Source organism: Pan paniscus, chromosome 1 (genome assembly GCF_029289425.2).
Source record: "Pan paniscus chromosome 1, NHGRI_mPanPan1-v2.0_pri, whole genome shotgun sequence".
Taxonomy (NCBI): Eukaryota; Metazoa; Chordata; class Mammalia; order Primates; family Hominidae; genus Pan; species Pan paniscus.
The window spans coordinates 16,476,652-16,494,307 of NC_073249.2; the positions used below are offsets into that span (position 1 = coordinate 16,476,652).

General features: G+C 39.8%; 1 long non-coding RNA gene across 1 annotated transcript; it reads right to left on the reverse strand.

The window, feature by feature from the left end:
* Positions 1–7,624: 7,624 nt before the first annotated feature.
* Positions 7,625–11,802, reverse strand: LOC130540912 (uncharacterized). Its single transcript, XR_008954947.1, has 3 exons — positions 11,781–11,802; positions 10,985–11,203; positions 7,625–7,751 (listed from the first exon to the last, which is right to left on the reverse strand). It is a non-coding gene; the product is annotated as an uncharacterized LOC130540912 (long non-coding RNA).
* Positions 11,803–17,656: the final 5,854 nt, after the last annotated feature.

Sequence of the window (17,656 nt, forward strand, 5' to 3'; positions counted from 1 at the left end):
GTCTCAATCTCATGACCTCATGATCCACCCACCTCGGCCTCCCAAAGTGCTGGGATTACAGGCATGAGCCACCACGCCCAGCCAGGACTTGTTGATGTATTGGTTAAGGAGGATCACGGAGAGAAGTTTCAAAGGTAACGCCCAAATTTTTTCGTATGATCAACCAGAAGAAGAGATGCATTTATAACTAAATGAAGAACACAAGAAAACAGGCATATTTGTGACCAGAGATCAAGAATAAGGTTTTGAGCATATTAAGTTTGAGATGCTGTTTAATCTGTCCAAGGGACATCCCAGTGATGATAAACAGAAGTTAGAATGCACATCTGGAGTAAAGAAATATCATCAGGCATTTAGGCCGGGCATGGTGGCACACACCTGTAATCCCCGCACTTTGGGAGCCTGAGGTGGGTGAATCACCTGAGGTCAGGAGTTTGAAACCAGCCTGGCCAACATGGCCAAATGCCAACTCTACTAAAAATACAATTAGCCAGGAGTAGTGGCCCATGCCTGTAATCCCAGCTACTCGGGAGGCTGAGGTAGGAGAATTACTGGAACCCTGTTGCAGTGAGCAGAGATCGTGCTATTGGACTCCAGCTTGGACAATAGAGCGAGACTCCATCTCAAAAAAGGTGGAGGGATGGGCGGGGGAAAGAAACATCATCAGGCATTTGCACAAGGTGGAAAGGTGATAGCCCCTAATGTTGATCAGAGCAGGAAGTATTAAAAGACTGGGTGGGATCATAGAGAGAGAGGCAACTGAAGTTAGAAGCCCCTGGAACTGATAAGACCCACCATATTGACCATCTTAGGCTGTGGCCCTCCAAGTCGCAGCCACACTAGCAAATACAATGCTCCTCTAGTGAGTTCTGTCGTTCCGCAACCATGGGACACCTTCTCAGCTTTCTGAGGAAGCTTTCCTAGGATGAAGTGATTCTTCTGCCATCCTGTAAGTATGACTCTGAGCTTTGAAGACAGGGCTGACCCAGGGGAAGCCCAGGATTGGGACAGAATTGACTAAGATCTTAGGATAGTGTCCAGGGACCAGATAAATTTTTTTGGTCTTTCTTAAGGAAGCCTCTTATCAAGGTAATTATTGTGAAAAGTAGGAAATGATTTGTGGTACTGCCCAGGAAGCCTCAAATATTGCTGGAAATCATTAATCATATCAAGGTAGGGGCGTGCCATGCCCTCTTTAGAAGTACAAGTGCCTTCTTCAGCAGGCAGAGATTTTACCCAGAAATTTTACTCTGACGCTCTCAGATAAATATTTTTTAGGTTTGGGTTTGGAGTCAAAGCTGCAAACATCATCAGACTCTCATGGGATACCAGAATGAGAAAAGTAGTCCAAGTAAACATCTGTTTTCAATCTTTTCAGTGTTGCAGACCTCTTTGAATACACCATGAGCACTGTGGATTCTCGCCTCTGGAGAATAAAAATCACATACAGAAAAGTTCAGAGAACTTTAAGGAGTTTGAAGAATCCCTGCTAGTCGTGGACCCATCTGGGGTTGGTGGATTCCTGACCATGACTCTTTGGATTCAGAAGTCATATAAGATGCAGTTTAACAAACATTGGAAGTCAAACGAGCATTCTGAGGAAAAACAGCATCTTCCATACATCATCTTCTGGAATATCCCAGATCTGGAAGAGGTCACAGGAATGTCCATTCATAGGGAGCTCTACCTGGAGCTCAGAGATGATTGAGAGAGGGTAATCATCATGGCTGTGTCCAAGTGAAGGTAGTTTGGAAAGAAACAAAGTTACCCTTTTTTCTCACTAAACATCTTAGGGTCCCCATTAGCAGGAAGGAAGGAAGAGGACAGGTGAGCTCCCTGGTATTGATGTATTTACAGAGAACCTAGGCATCAGCCATACATACAGAGGACACTCATTTGGCCAGAATTTGGGCTTTGACTTTAATTAAATTCCCTTGCTCCCAATAAGACCTCTCTTAATCTGAAAACAATTTGTCATAAGTGGTGTACCTGCCAAGACCTCATGGCAAAGAGGCAGGGGGTACCTAGTAAATGTTGCTGACAAACTCCAGCATGACTCTAAAGGGACAGTGGCTTCCTTTGGATGGTCATGTGCTGCTGCTGGACATAGCAATCAGAAGGACAGTGGTGAACACCCAGGAGTGAACCAAGATGCAAAGTTCAAGTCCGAGGGAAGAAGGGTGCAGTGCGGAAGAAGGGAAGGCAGATGCTGCAGCCCTGCCTACAAGCAAGGAGGGAGCCATTAAGAGCCCCAAGCTGGCCAGGCGCGGTGGCTCGCGCCTGTATTCCTAATCCTGGCACTTTGGGAAGCCAAGGTGGACGGATCACCTGAGGTCAGGAGTTTGAGACCAGCTTGACCAACATGGAGAAACTCTGTCTCTACTAAAAATACAAAATTAGCCAGGAGGCTGAGGCAGAAGAATTGCTAGAATCCGGGAGGTAGAGGTTGCAGTGAGCCGAGATCGTGCCATTGCACTGTAGCCTGGGCAACAAGAGCGAAACTCCATCTCAAAAAAACAAAAAAGCCCCAAGCCTACTTTATCAGACAGAGGAATCAAGTTGTATTTCCTTCTCACCAAGAGACGCTGGAAAGCTGTAATCTTACACCAGTGGAGAAAGTGAGAGGAAAATAAACCCTTTCTAAGGATGAATCCTGAAAGCCTTTCACAGACAATGCTGGTTCTATAAGAATGACCTGTGATGGCTAAGCCATCACAGTCTTCATTCCAATTGACATTCTAGGTAAACCTGCGCACAATTTTTTCTGTGTATTTTCCAAAAAAGGATCATTTTATAAAGGCTCAAGTTATTTACAAATATTGTGCATATTCTTGCTGTTTCTCAGTTCTTTAAGAACCATACAGACATATTGCTTGGATTTTCACCAGCCAATATGAATGTGCTCACCTTCCCTTGGGTGAGACCACACAGGCACAACATGTGGCTCAGGACAAGTTTTATTGAACTTTTAGAGAGCTAGTTAATTAATTAATTATTTTTTTGAGATGGAGTCTTGCTCTGTCGCCCAGGTTGGGGTACAGTGGCGTGATCTCAGCTCACTCCGCCTTCTGGGTTCAAGTGATTCTCTTGCCTCAGCCCCCCGAGTAGCTGGGATTACTGGCATGTGCCACAACACCCAGCTCATTTTTGTATTTTTAGTACAAACTGGGTTTCACCATGTTGAGCAGGCTGGCCTCGAACTCCTGACCTCAGGTAATCTGCCCGCCTCGGCCTCCCAAAGTGTTGGGATTACAGGCGTGAGCCACAGCGCCTGGACCAAGAGCTAGTTAATTTAAAAAATAGTTTACAAGTTATTTAATAAATGAGAAAATGGAAACTCAGCCCCAAGGGGAAACGGGATTCTAAGTTTAACTTCCTTAGGCAGGTCCAGTTTTGTGTGGTTTCTGTGGTATGGGTGAGTGGTTATCACACAATTTGATCTCATGAGTAAAACTGATGCAGGAGGACTTTTGTTCACTCTGTTTTATTAATGAAATGAATCCAGAGCTGCTTTTTTATGCTAAACACTTTAGAGTACAGACATAATAAAGACAGCCCTTCCTCCTCTTGCCTGAGGGAATTTAGGAAGACATTCCTTGAGGAATCTATTTAGGGCTTTGGAGACAGGAAAGGTAGCAGGATATGGTAAGAGCAAAAGCATCGGCTACAGTAGGTAATGCCTGGGGTTGTTGAAACTGAAGGAAAAAAAGGTTTCCTGTACAAAAACCAAGCACCGTTTTATTTTAATGCTCAACCGAGACCCCTTCCTGAGAAAACCAGCCACGTCCGTGATTCTTGAAGAAGGTAGTTCCTCTGAGCCCTGTGTTCGCCAGAGGCCTGGAGGAGTAAGTGAGACGTAGAGGGTGCTGCCAGCACGAATGCTTTGTCATTTAGAACTGCCCAGGGAGCAGTTATAAAACACACACCTGCAAATTACAAGAGGATGGCATGGGCTCACAGGTGCAGCAAGACATGAAGTGACATCTGTCCTCAGTGTCCCTTTTCTTGGAATGCTCCCATGTAGAACCCTATGTCACTTTGAACGAACCTCTTTCTGAAGTGCCTGGGGAGCTCTGTCTCCAAGCCCCTCCCCTAGGTACTTGCCCTCTCCACCCAACCCCACCCCAGTACTGATGACTCATCTTAGGAACTGGAGATAGTGAAAGACAAGACCAATTGAGCATTTGGGTGGGAGAGAACATGGCTTACATGCTCTGCTAATCTGGGCTCACATTCTTCCCTACAAGTCTGAAAGCTAAGTGACAGCCCCAAGTCCCCCTTTTAGCAGGTTAGGAGGGGAAGCACACCAAGAGGCCTCACAACTGTGTGTGGAATCACTGTGTTCTCAGTGAGGGAGAGAAAATAGAGAATTTTTAAAGCATTCTCCCCAGATAATAGAAGTTTTGATTCGTTCTTTCCCAAGACAAAACCAAAAGTTTGTTTAAATCTTGTTGTTTCGTACACACATTGAGGAGAGCAACTTTGAGCATCTACTGCATACTAGGCATTGCACTCTGTGTGGGGCAATACAGGGGTGATATGGGGCGGAATAAGGCAACTCGAGTGGCCACTAGGTGTACTGCAGAGGTAGTTAACCTGCACTTTGACAAGGCTCCCTCCCCTCCCTTTCCCTTCCTTTTTTTTTTTTTTTTATTGAGATGGAGTCTCGCTCTGTCGCCCAGGCTGGAGTGCAGTGGCGCGATCTCGGCTCACTGCAAGCTCTGCCTCCCGGGTTCGTGCCATTCTCCTGCCTCAGCCTCCCGAGTAGTTGGGTCTGGGACTACAGGTGCCCGCCACCACACCAGGCTAATTTTTTGTATTTTTAGTAGAGATGGGGTTTCACCGTGTTAGCCAGGATGGTCTCGAATTCCTGACCTCATGATCCGCCCACCTCGGCCTCCCAAAGTTCTGGGGTTACAGGAGTGAGCCACCGTGCCTGGCCCATTACTTTTTTTTTTTTTTTTTTTTTTTTTTTTTTTTAAGGCAGAGTCTCTATCTCCCAGGCTGGAGTGCAGTGGCGTGATCTCTGCTCACTGCAACCTCCACCTCTCAGGTTCAAGCGATTCTCCTGCCACAGCCTCCCAAGTAGCTGGGATTACAGGCGTATGCCACCATTGCCCGACTAATTTTTGTATTTTTAGTAGAGACGGGGTTTCGCCATGTTGGCCAGGCTGGTCACAAACTCCTGACCTCAAGTGATCCACCTGCCTCGGCCTCTCAAAGTACTGAGAATACAGGCATGAGCCAACGCGCCAGGACTAATTTTCATTAATTTTAATCTTTCTCTTTTTATAAAAGCATTTAAGTTTCTACGTTGTCTTCTGAGGGTTAGTTATGCTAGGTTTCAGTTTTGATTGCCTTTTTGTTCCAAAGTTTGTCTAAGGATATATTTCATAATTTCAAAGTATTAACTTCATCACTTTTTATTATTTATTATAACTCTATTCTAACTCTATTGGATGATGATAGAAATAAACTCTCCTTTCTTTGTTCCATCAACCTAGAAAATAATTTTTATTATCTGAGAGATTATAGATTCATAAATTTCTTTACGTTTTTAATTTTTATCTGTTACTTATGACTGATTATGAAAGAGTTATATTAAAATTTCCCAGTAATATTACACTTGTATACAGTTCTTTTATTCCTAATAAGTTTTGCCTCATATATTCAGCTGCTATTTTTTGTGTGCACAGAGGTTTATGAGTTGTTATAATTGGGTTGTCTAAGAAGCAGACACCGAGATAGAAATGAATAGGGAAGAATTGTATTAGGGGAAATGCCTAAGAAATAAATTGGAGAAGGAGTTGGGAGAGGCTGGGAGAGCTGTCAGATCATAATGAAGACTGACCCTAAGAAAAGGAGAGAGACAAGAAAAATAGAGTTGAAGTGTTTTCAACTGCTGTGAAGTCTAAACATTCAGCACTGCTGTCTGGAAGTCCTTGAGCCAAAGTTGGCTGTCCAAGAGTCTTGTGTCTTCCAGGAATGGGCCTAACTTACTATGCTATTGCTCTTGTTTATTGCCTGAGAACAGCCTCTGGGAAACCTGGCCCACCACGAATGGGGTGATAGGTTTAGAGGGCAGTGGCTGGTGCCCACTGTCATTGATGCTCCCTGTAGTTGGAAGTCAGGTAGGTGTATTCTAATGACAATCATTTTCATGTACCTTCCTCAAAAATAAACACATTCAAATTTTATTACCTGATTATTTTAGCATTTTCCAAACCTACTAGATCATGGAATCTTTTTTTTTCTACAGAACTCATGGAGCACATCCTGAGATGTGCTTTTCTAGCTGCACATCCGTAGGCATTGCCCTTGGTCATGTGTAGAGCATTTTACTAATGATATCTATGACAACAGAGAAAGCAAGTATGTTGAATTTGCAGCAGTAATGTGCAGCAAAAGGGAAAACAAATTCAATAGATTTTCAGAAGTCTGTCTACCTATGCAATTATGTTCCAGTTCTAAAAGGCTCTTTGAAAAGCCTTTCATAAATCCAAAGTAAGAGAGCCTGTTTTCAGTCTGCAGCCTCCAGGTACATTCCTACCAAAATGGACATGGGTCATGATTTTGAAGTGTTAAAACCAGACACACATTTTCCTAGCTGATGTTTGTTCTGTAAGCATCTAAAGTTTTTGAGACAGTTAATCCCGACCCGAAGCTCTGAGGATCTCTGAAATTAGTTTCTGGTAACTTCTTAGATGTCATGCCATCCCACATATATTTGTCTCTTCTCACTTTGATTTTGTGCAGATTCAAATGGCCATGAACCCATTCAACCATACACAGCTCGAGACAGAGGTTTCCTTGGCAGTAGCATCACCTTGTTCTGTCTTCAAGTTCTCTAACTCTTGGCTTTAGAATACTTAGTCTAATAAACTAAAGCCTAAAAAGCTACCTCATCTAATAATAGGGTTGATCTTTCAACCATGTACACCTCTTTTCCTTGTCTTGCCTACTATTGACAGTTGCATAGACTTTTTTGTTCACCAATGTTTCACTGTTTATCCTTGAGAATCATTCCTACTGTCAAATGACTCATCTCAGCTGCATATGCCGCATTTGTCATTTCCTCACCACTTTCAATTTTTACAAGTCACTTACTTTGTTTTCCTTATAATCTTAAGTCTCTAGGTATGAACGCTTTCAATATTTTCTCAATAGTACTTTTCAAATAGTATGCATTTAATAATGTCCTTAAAACAGCTCAATAATAAGCACAGACCAATAAAGAGTGTGACAGCTGGCCAGGCGCGGATGCTCATGCCTGTAATCCCAGCACTTTGGGAGGCCAAAGCGGGTGGATCACCTGAGGTCAGGAGTTCGATACCAGCCTGGCCACCACTGGTGAAACCCCATCTCTACTAAAATAGAAAAATTAGCCAGGCGTGGTGGCGTGTGCCTGTAATCCCAGCTACTCAGGAGGCTGAGGCAGAAGAATCACTTGAACCTGGGAGGCAAAGGTTGCAGTGAGCCAAGATCACGCCACTGCACTCCAGCCTGGGCAACAAGAGTGAGACTCTGTCTCAAAAAAAAAAAGAGTGTGACAGCTGAGTATGCAGCCACTGATGTCATCTGTTGGTGGCAGTGGGACCTGAAACAATTTGCTCTAATGGAAAGCTTTGCTTATATCTACACATGTTTATTGGTGGAAAACTCATAAAGATGATTCTGTATTAATCTATATAGCTAGAGGCGGTTTATAAGTATTGCCACATATGGTTTTCTGGTCCCGCTGGAGACAGATCCTTTAAACACAAATAGGGAAAGAATGGTAGTTATGACTTCAGATACAAAACCAATTTACCTTAAAGTCTCCTGTAAATTAAATCAGCTTTGATCCACCAATCCTGGCTCATTGGTGACCTGGGTTTTATTCCTAATTTGATTCAGGTAGCTTTAGCTTTTATCTGAATGGTACCAATCTTCCACTAATAATCTGGCATTGACATATACAATTCCTGGCTTCATCTTTGTATATAAATAATAAGCCCTAACCTCAATCAAGCTGGTGATGTCTTTGCCTGAGGTCCCAAGTGTTCTTTTAGTAAAAGGCTAGAATTAATTTAATTGATAATAAACTTCACCTGGACACCAGGTTCTTCCAGGACCTGCATTTGGTTGGATGGTTCTTAGTTGTTTCCTTGAGTTTCTTTCCTTCTTTTTTTTTTAGAGACAGAGTTTCACTCTGTTGCCCTGGCTGCAGTGCAGTGGTGTGGTACAAGAATAGCTCACTGCAACTTTGAACTCCTGGGCTCAAGTGATCCTCCCATCTCAGCCTCCCAGGCAGCTGGGACTACAGGTGAGCACCATCATGCCTTGCTAATTTTTAGATTTTCTGTAGAGACAGAGTATCGCTGTGTTTCCCAGGCTGATCTCAAACTCATGGCCTCAAGCAACCTCCCTGCCTCCGGCTCCCAAAGTGCTGGGATTTCAGGCATAAGCTACCATACCTGGCCTGGCATCCCCTCTTTTACCACTGCTGGGATCACTTGGCTCCCATCTATTGGCCTAGGACTACCTTAGTCCCTATGATAAATCTTGATGTTAGACAGGATAAAAGCACATCCCTCTAGCCCACAACATTCCCATACTGTGGGGCTCGGGGTCTATCCCCTCCCTGCTGCTTTTTGACCTTGTGAACCTAGTCTGATAACAAGAGTGGGGTCCTATTGCTATCACTCCATCTACACCTTCCACCACCTCTGTAACTAAACAGAGACAGTGTAATGTCAAGAGTACCAGATTAGCTCAAAGGACACAATCAACAGAGTGAAAAAACTATGGAATGGGAGAAGATATTTGTGAATATTGTGGGATTGTGGGCCCTTATTCCATGAGAACTTAATATCCAGAAAACATAGCTACAACTCAATAACAAAAAAGCAAACAAATCCCATTAAAAAATGGACAAAGGACTTAGAGATTTCCCCAAAGAAGAAATACAAGTGGTCAATAAGCACATAAAAAATGCTCAGCATCACTAATCATTAGGGAAATGCCAATTAAAACCATCTTTCACCCATTAGAATGGCTACCATAAAAAAAGATAAAATAATAAGTGTTGGCAAGGATGTGGAGAAATTGGAACGCTTGTACACTGTTGGTGGGAATGTAAAACAGCGTAGCTGCCATGAAAAACAGTACAGCAGTTCCTCAAAAAATTGAAAATAGAATTACCACATGATACACAAATTCTACTTCAGGTATATACTGAAAAGAATTGAAAGGAAGAATTTGAAGAGATATTTGTACACTCATGTTCATAGCAGCATTATTCACAATAGCTAAAAAGTGAAAACATCCCAAGTGTTGGATGAATAGATAAGCAAAATGCAGTATATACATACAATGGAAAATTATTCAGTGGTAAAACAGAAGAAAATTCTTACACATGCTACAACATGGATGACACTTACAGAAAATATTATGCTGTGAAATGAGCCACTCACAAAAAAGAAAAAGACTGTATGATTCCACTTATAGGAAATATCTAGAATAGGGGACTTCATAGAGACAGAAAATAGAATGGTGGTTGCCAGGAGCTGCGGGGAGAAGGGAAAGGGAAGTTGTTTGATTAATGTCGTTTCAGTGTGGCAATATGAAGAGTCCTGGAGATTGGTTGCACAACAATGTTAATGTACTTAACACTACTAAAATGTACACTTAAAAATAGTTAAGATTGGCCAGGCGTGATGGCTCACGTCTGTAATCCCAGCACTTTGGGAGGCCGAGGCGGGCAGATCACAAGGAGTTTAGACCAACCTGGCCAACGTAGTGAAACCCTGTCTCTACTAAAAATACAAAAAAATTAGCAGGGTGTGGTGGTGGGCACCTGTAATCCCCACTACTTAGGAGGCTGAGGCAAGGAGAATCGCTTGAACCCAGGAGGTGGAGGTTCCAGTGAGCCGAGATCGTTCCACTGCACTCCAGTCCAGGCAATAGTGCAAGACTCTGTCTCAAAAAAAAAAAAAAAAATTAAGATGCTACATTTATGTTATGTATATTTTACCAAAAACATTTTTTTGAGAATGAGCACAGCAGAGGACCTGAATAGATGTCTCAACTCTGATCTTATTATGCATGTCACTAACTTCCTTGGAATTCGGTTCTCTCACTGTTATCACTAGAAGCCTAATTATTCATATTTACATCCCAGGAACACAGAGAATTCAATGAGATCATCCATGGAAAATTACTTTGTAAACAATACAGAATTCTTCTGTAAATGTAGATATTGTAGAAAGTGAAGTAGAGTTCCTCTTCAAAGGGACTTTCCTCCCTGTCTAATTAGCAATAAATAGTAACTTCTCTTAGAAGCAAAATTTATTCAAAGATCTGTGCGAACATTCTTAGATATCTGCTAGCCATAATAAAGAAATCAATGTACTTTGTGTTCTTAGCTCCCACAGTTTAGCCTAGATATTTGCCCTGGCATGCTTATACTGGTCCAAGCAAGCATTAGGTCATAGCCTGTTCCTCTTCCTTATTTGGAGGGTGTTTTTACCTTTCTCAGCATTCCACAGGTTTCTTCCTCCTTCCTTTGTTCTTCTCTGCCTTTGCCTCTTTTAAAAAGTTCTAAGTTGCTAGCCAATAGGGACAAGTACAGAATGTGAGGTCACGTTCCAGCCAATGGAAACTGGACACAGAAGTAGGGTGGACATGTCAGGTTATAAATGACCCTGCCTCCTTTGTTCGTGTGTGCTCTCATGGCAAAACTGCTAGTGAGCAGCACTCTTTCTGCAGAAAGTAAACTAGCCTTGCTGAGAGGTCTTTTGTCTCAGCGTTGATTTTTGCGACACTGAGCACCCATTCCCAACTATATCAACAATAAGTATCCAACTAGAAATGTATTAGTTGTCTCTAAGAAGACAATTAGTAGATAAATTTGGGAGAAATTTGTAGAGTTAAAAGAATCCCAGGAACCTGCAGTACAGCATGGATATGCAATTCAAGTCAAAGCATTTTAATGAGAACTTACCATACATCAGGCACATCCTAGGCACAGGAAACAAGAATAGTCTCTCTCTGTTTGCTGAGCATAATATGATCACAGAATTTTTTAAAAAGCTATAAAACACCGTGTTGAGGAGGGAACACAGAAGGCTGTGAGAGATCATGGACGTCCTGAACGAGGCGGGCTTCTCATAGGAAATGACATCTAACCTGAGGTGTGAAGGCTGAGTACAATTTCACCAGGCTGAGAGGAAGGGAAAATCAAAACATACATAACCATTCATAAGAGATGACACAAAATGTGTACACAAGAGAATGAATAAGAAATAGTAGAAATATTAGAAACGTTGAGTAAAATTTCTGAAGGTTGAGTTAAATTTCACCAGACCAAGAGGAAGGGAAAATGTGTTCTAGGAAGATGAAACAACTCGTGAGAAGGTATGACGGTAAGAGGAAATCCTGATATGTTTGAGGGGCTGAAGAAATTTCTCTACGAAGTTTGAGAGAGGAAAAGTTGAGAGTTCACAGGAACCTCAGCTCACACCCAGACCTTTAAGCTATATAAAGCTGTTAACATTTAACCTGTAAAAAGTAAAGTAGAGGTTCCTCTTCAAAGACTTTCCTCCCATCTAATTAGGAATAAATAGTAACTTCTGTGCTAACATTCTTAGATATCTGCTAGCCGTAATAAAGAAATTAATATACTTTATGTTCTTAACTCCCACAGTTTAGCCTAAATATTTGCCCTGGCATGCTTATACTGGTACAAGCAAGCATTAGGTCATAGCCTGTTCCTCTTCCTTATTTGAAGGTGTTTTTACCTTTCTCAGCATTCCACAGGTTACTTCCTCCTTTCTTTGTTCTCCTCTGCCTTTGCCTCTTTTAAAAAGTTCTAAGTTGCTAGCCAGTTGGGACAAACACAGAATGTGAGGTCACGTTCCAGCCAATGGAAACCGGACGCAGCAATAGGGTGGACATGTCAGGTTATTAATTACCCTGTCTCCTTTGTTCGGTGTACTCTCTTGGCAAAACTGCTGGTGAGTGTACCCTTTCTGCAGAAAGTAAAAAAATGGGCTTGCTGAGGAAATTAAATTTATGTTAAAGTGCTATTTCTTTACAGCACCAGGGAACAAGCATTTCTAACAAACCCAAAGTGCAATATGATGCCATCGAAGAGTATTAAGTGGGTAATGCCATCATCAGAACTTTGTTTTGTGAAGATCATTCAGTTTGTAGGGTAGAAGAGTGTATTGGGGTAGGCAGGGGAGAAGTCCAGGCATAGAAATGTCATACTGAAGGTTGTTACAGTAATCTAGACCCATGATGATGGAGGGAAAATAGCATATACATTCAAGCCAGATTTAGGAATAAAAATTGACAGGACCTGGTAATGTATTAGACATAGAGTAAGAAGGAGAAAGAGGAGTCAAAGTGATGGCTTGGGCAACTGTCAACATGGCATTACCATTTTTGGAGAAAGGGAACACAGAACAAGCAACATGTTCAGTTTTGGATGTTTCGAGTGTGAAATGTTTGAGGGCCAAGCAAATGGGATGCCCAGGTCGGGTGAATGCACTGGTTTAAGATGATTGGGATAGAAATTTGAGCCAGATATATAGATGTGCAAGTCATTAACGGGTAAAGGGAGTCAAAGCCATGGATGTGTAAAGGCACTGTGTAGTACTACAGGTGAAATAAGAAGACAAACAAAGAGGATTTGTTATGAGAATGAAAATCAAAACATACATAACCACTTATAAGACAGGACACAAAATGTGTATACCAGAGAATGACTAAGAAATAATAGAAATACTAGGAAAAGGGAAGGACATATTTTCTCAAAAAGTTAATAGTTTATGTTTTAAGCTGGGAGAAAAACATCATCTATCCAACGAAAAATAAGAAATGAAGGAAAAAAATTCAAAAGGTACAGTAAATGGAAAATGTTAAATAAGATGTCAGAAGTATTTTTTATTATAATAAAAGTAATCAGAGTAAATGTAAATGGATTTTAAAGCACCCACTGGATTTAAAGAATAGAAGAACCTAATATGTTATTACAAGAGACAAACTTGAAACAAAAGAAAACAGAAAGATTTGAAATGAAGATTTTATTTTTTTTATAGCTACTAACTTTTGTAGCACTTACTATGTGCTAGGCATTGTTCTAAGCCTGTTCCAAGTATTAACTCATTTAATCCTCATAACAATACTATAATGTAGTTCCTCTTAATATCCCCATTTACTAGATAAGGAAATTGAAGCATAAAGGTTACGTAATCATTCCAAGATTAAAAAAACTAGTAGTAAGTGGCAGAGCTGAGATTCAAACCCAAGTGGTCGACCCAGATTGAGAAAGATATACAAATATGGATCAAAACAGACACGGTATTCAAATTTTAATATCTGACAAAATAGAACTTGAGACAAAAAAAATATACCAATCAAAAAGGGACATTAGATACTGGTGAAAACAGCACTAATTGTTTTTGGGGATTTCTAATATACCATTTCAAACCAACAGGTCAAGCAAAGGAAAATAAATACGTCTATAAAAGATCTGTTTAATTATCATTTTTTTCAGAGAGGTTTTCCTAATCTACCCCTCATGAATTAACTCTGACGACATATGCCCTGAATTCTCTATCACCCTTATTCTGCTTTATTGTTCTCCAATGCAGTTATCGCTACCACATATATGTGTGTAAGATGTAATGTGTTGTTTACTAATTTATTATCAGCACCAGCAAAATATTGCCTACATGAAAGGCAGGAATTTTGTTTTGCTCACCACCTCATATGCCTAGAACAGTGTGTAACAAAAAAGTAGGTACTGAACATTCATTGAAAAAATTAACAAATAGATGAATCTAAATAATACAATCAATAAGATTAATGTATAAGTACTATGTGTACATACTCACCCTCAGTAGATGTAGAAAACATTCTCTTTTGAGTGAAAATGGAATAGTCGGAAAAATTGGCCACGTGTGAAGCCATAAAATAAGCATCAAGAAATTCCAAATGAAAATATCATAAGATAATAATAATAAAATATAATAAACATCATACTAGTAACAATAATTATAAATCAATACTAAAGGTATCTGAAAAATGTCAGTAACATACTAAATATTACACTAAATAATAAGCTAAATGTTTAAATAGTGGATCAAAATAATTTAAAAGACTGAAATGTTAAAAATTAGTAACTGATTAGTAAGTACTAATTTAACTATGCTAACAAACTAAACTAAATTAAAAGGAACTAAACAAATAAAACTAAATGACTTAGCTAACAAGTAAACTAAATTAAATACCAAAACTAAATTGTACAAACTAAACTAAAAAACAGTATACTATCCCAAACACTTGAGATAAAGATAAATCATAAGAAATGCTATAACACATAGAACTGAATTACTGTGAGTTATTTACTTGTCAAAATTAAAGGGACATAATAAAAGCATACCTAGAGAGAATTTTATAGTTTTCATACATTTATCAGGGAGAAAAATGAACTCAGTAAGAGCAAATGAACTCAGCTGAGCACCATTGCCTGCACCTACAGTCCCAGCTACTTGGGAGGCTGAGCCAGGAGGCTCACTTGAGCACAGGAGTTTGAGGCCACAGTGCACAGTGATCACATCTGTGAATAACCACAGCACTGCAGCCTGGGTAATATAACAAGACTCCATCTCTTCAAAAAAATGAAATAGAAGGAAAAAGAAAGAAAGAAATAATGTTAAGAAGAGAACAAAATTCTGCTTAGGAAGTTGTCTAATATTACTTGAAGATAGACTGTAATAAATCAGAGATGTATATTTTAAGCCCTAAAGCAACTTATAGAAAAGTAAAACAAGAAGTATACTCCTTGAGCCAATACTTGAGCAATCATAATGGAATCATAACATATATGTAATCAATCCAAAAGAAGGCAGGAAAGAAAAGAAGCAAAAAAAGATGGTCAAATAGAAAACAATCTATATATATGGACATTTTGGTGTCTCCCAGTGAAAAAGTTGGCTTTCTGACGGTAAAACCCATCTGCCAACAGATCCTCCCTCCACATACAGAGTTTGCTTTCAGCTTTTTAATTCCTTTCTCTTAAATATAAAAAGACAGACAAGGTTTACTGGACATTTGATCAAGATCTCTATTATGAAAGATAACAATAAATAGCCATGTACAATGGAATGGAACTACTTGGAAGGCTGAGGCAGATTGCTTGAGCCCAGAAGTTTGAGACCAGCCTGGGCAACATAGCAACAGACACCATCTAAAATATGAAACAGAGAAACACAAGGAGAAGAAATATTCAAAATGCGTATAATTTTTATCCTCAAAGAAAGCAGAGAATATATTGCAACCATAGAGCAAGAAAATATGTTTTCAGATTCATAAAACAAGACTGAACTTTGATAAGTAAAACATGTTAACATAGGTTTTTCTAAATTAACAAGTGGATTAGAAAATAAAGTAAGAAATTCTCTCCGAATGTGAGAACTAAAAGACAAATACAAGGAAAGTGAGAGAGAATAAATAAAATGGAGGATTCATCCAGGAGATCTAATATCTGACTAGTAGACATTCCAGAAAGAGAAAACATGGAAAGTGAAGGGGAAGAAAGTATCATAGAAATAATACAAGAAAAGTTCTCAAATAGAAGCATATGAGTTTCCAGACTGAAAAGTAATTCTCCAGGATAATGGATGAAATTAGAAAGGACCCACCCTAAGTGGGACCTTGCCCATTAGTAAGGCATACATGTAGAATTTAGGGATAAAGGGGAACCTAAAATCTTCCAAAAACAAAACAAAACATAAACCTCAAGTCACATTTAATTATTGAGAATCAGAATGGCCTGGGTTTCTCAAAAAGAACACAGGGAATTTGAAGACAATTGAGTAATGTCTTCAAAATTCTAAGAGAAATATTTTCTAACTTATAATTCTATATTCAGCCAAACCATCACACAAGTGTTGGGATATAATAAAGATATTTTCTGACATTCAGACCTTCCAAGAAGTTATCTCTATTTGTTCCTGTTACAGCTCTGGAAATTAAAAATTACTTCCACCAAAATGAGAGAGTAAACTAAAAAAGGAGATTTGTTGTTTAGGAATCAGTGATGTAACACAGGAGAGGGGCAAAGGGAATTCACAGGATGATGGATAAGGAGAGTCCCTGGATGTCAGCTGAGTATCTGGCCAAGAGAACAACCAGGGCAGACTGAAGCTGAAAGACAGCTCCAGGAGAGAGATGTTGAATAATAATAATAATAATAAACAACTAATAAATGGAAAGGGAAATGGAAAAAAAATCACTTGATGGCTTTAATACCTTGAGAGGAAATTTAGATTTCTGTGGGAAATTTTAAGGATGATTTAGCATAATACAGAAAAATGAGCAAAAAAGACAAGAATTAATGTCACTAATTACAAGAAAGGAAATGTAACAATATTGCTTTACATGATTCAACTGTAAATAATAATTACGCAATCAAAGTAATATAAACTCCCACAATTGATTTTAACAACATAACTGGGTTCAGGGACTGTGGGGGTGTGGGAGTGTGTATATGTGTTTTGGGGTCATGGGGAAGAGCCAAATTCCATCTTTTATGATAGAAAGTTAAAGACAATGTCTAAATTTGAAATATGAAAAACTATTTTTTAAATCTGTCATGTTTTGAACGCTTATGTTCCCCACAAAATTCATATGTTGAAATCCTAACCCCCAAGGTGATTAGGAGGTGGAATCATTGGGATGTGGTTAGGTCATGAGGGTGAGGCCTTCATGAAGGGAATTAGTGCCCTTATAAAGGAGGCCTTAGAGAGCCAACTAGCTCTTCAGCCATGTGAGTCTGGAATAAGATGACAGCCATCTTAGGTAGCCTTGATCTTGGACTTTCAGCTCCAGAACGGTGGACAATAAATGTCTGTCGTTTATAAGTCAGCCAGTCTGTGGTGTGTATTTTGTTAGAGCATTCGGAACAAAGACCAGGTGCTATCTGTCTTTGACAAAGTATAAATCACAAGACATAGCTGAGAGAGTGAAAAGTGATGCCATTTGAGGTGTGGGAATTGGGAAATAGAAAAGTGTGGTGAGGGAACTGCTCTTTTATTATAAGTCCTATAATAAAACAGTGTTTTTGTTCAACAGTTTCTGTGTTACTTTGATAAAAAATTAAAATCACAATTAGATGAAATTGCGGGACGGATGGTAATGAATCCAGATCGTGAGCCTAAAGATCTATCCAAAATGATTCTAATTTCTAGAGTGAAGAAGCAAAAGCAGGTTTTGGCAGGGAAGTAATAATGGCATATCCTGGGAGAGCTCTGAAGCCGGTTTTCTAGAGAGTAGCTGGGAAATGCTGCAGTGTCTCACACCCACACAGCCTGCTACCCCGTCGCTACCTAGATCATGTTTTCCAGTGAAATATTGGCAAGGGAAACATTGATTTATCACTATTTTATAAGGAGAGAATTTGGCAAGGGCTATGGATTAAAACGTACACAGAATATAGGTCTTGAAACTGGAAAATGTCCACCTGGATTTGAAGAGAATTACAGCTAAGTGGGATAGCTATTCCTTCAATAAAGACATACTGAGCATCTAAGTGTAAAACATTGTGTTAGACTTTGGGTGGGAGGTGCTTATAAAGATTAATAGGCTGCAGGCTCAAGAAAGTTAC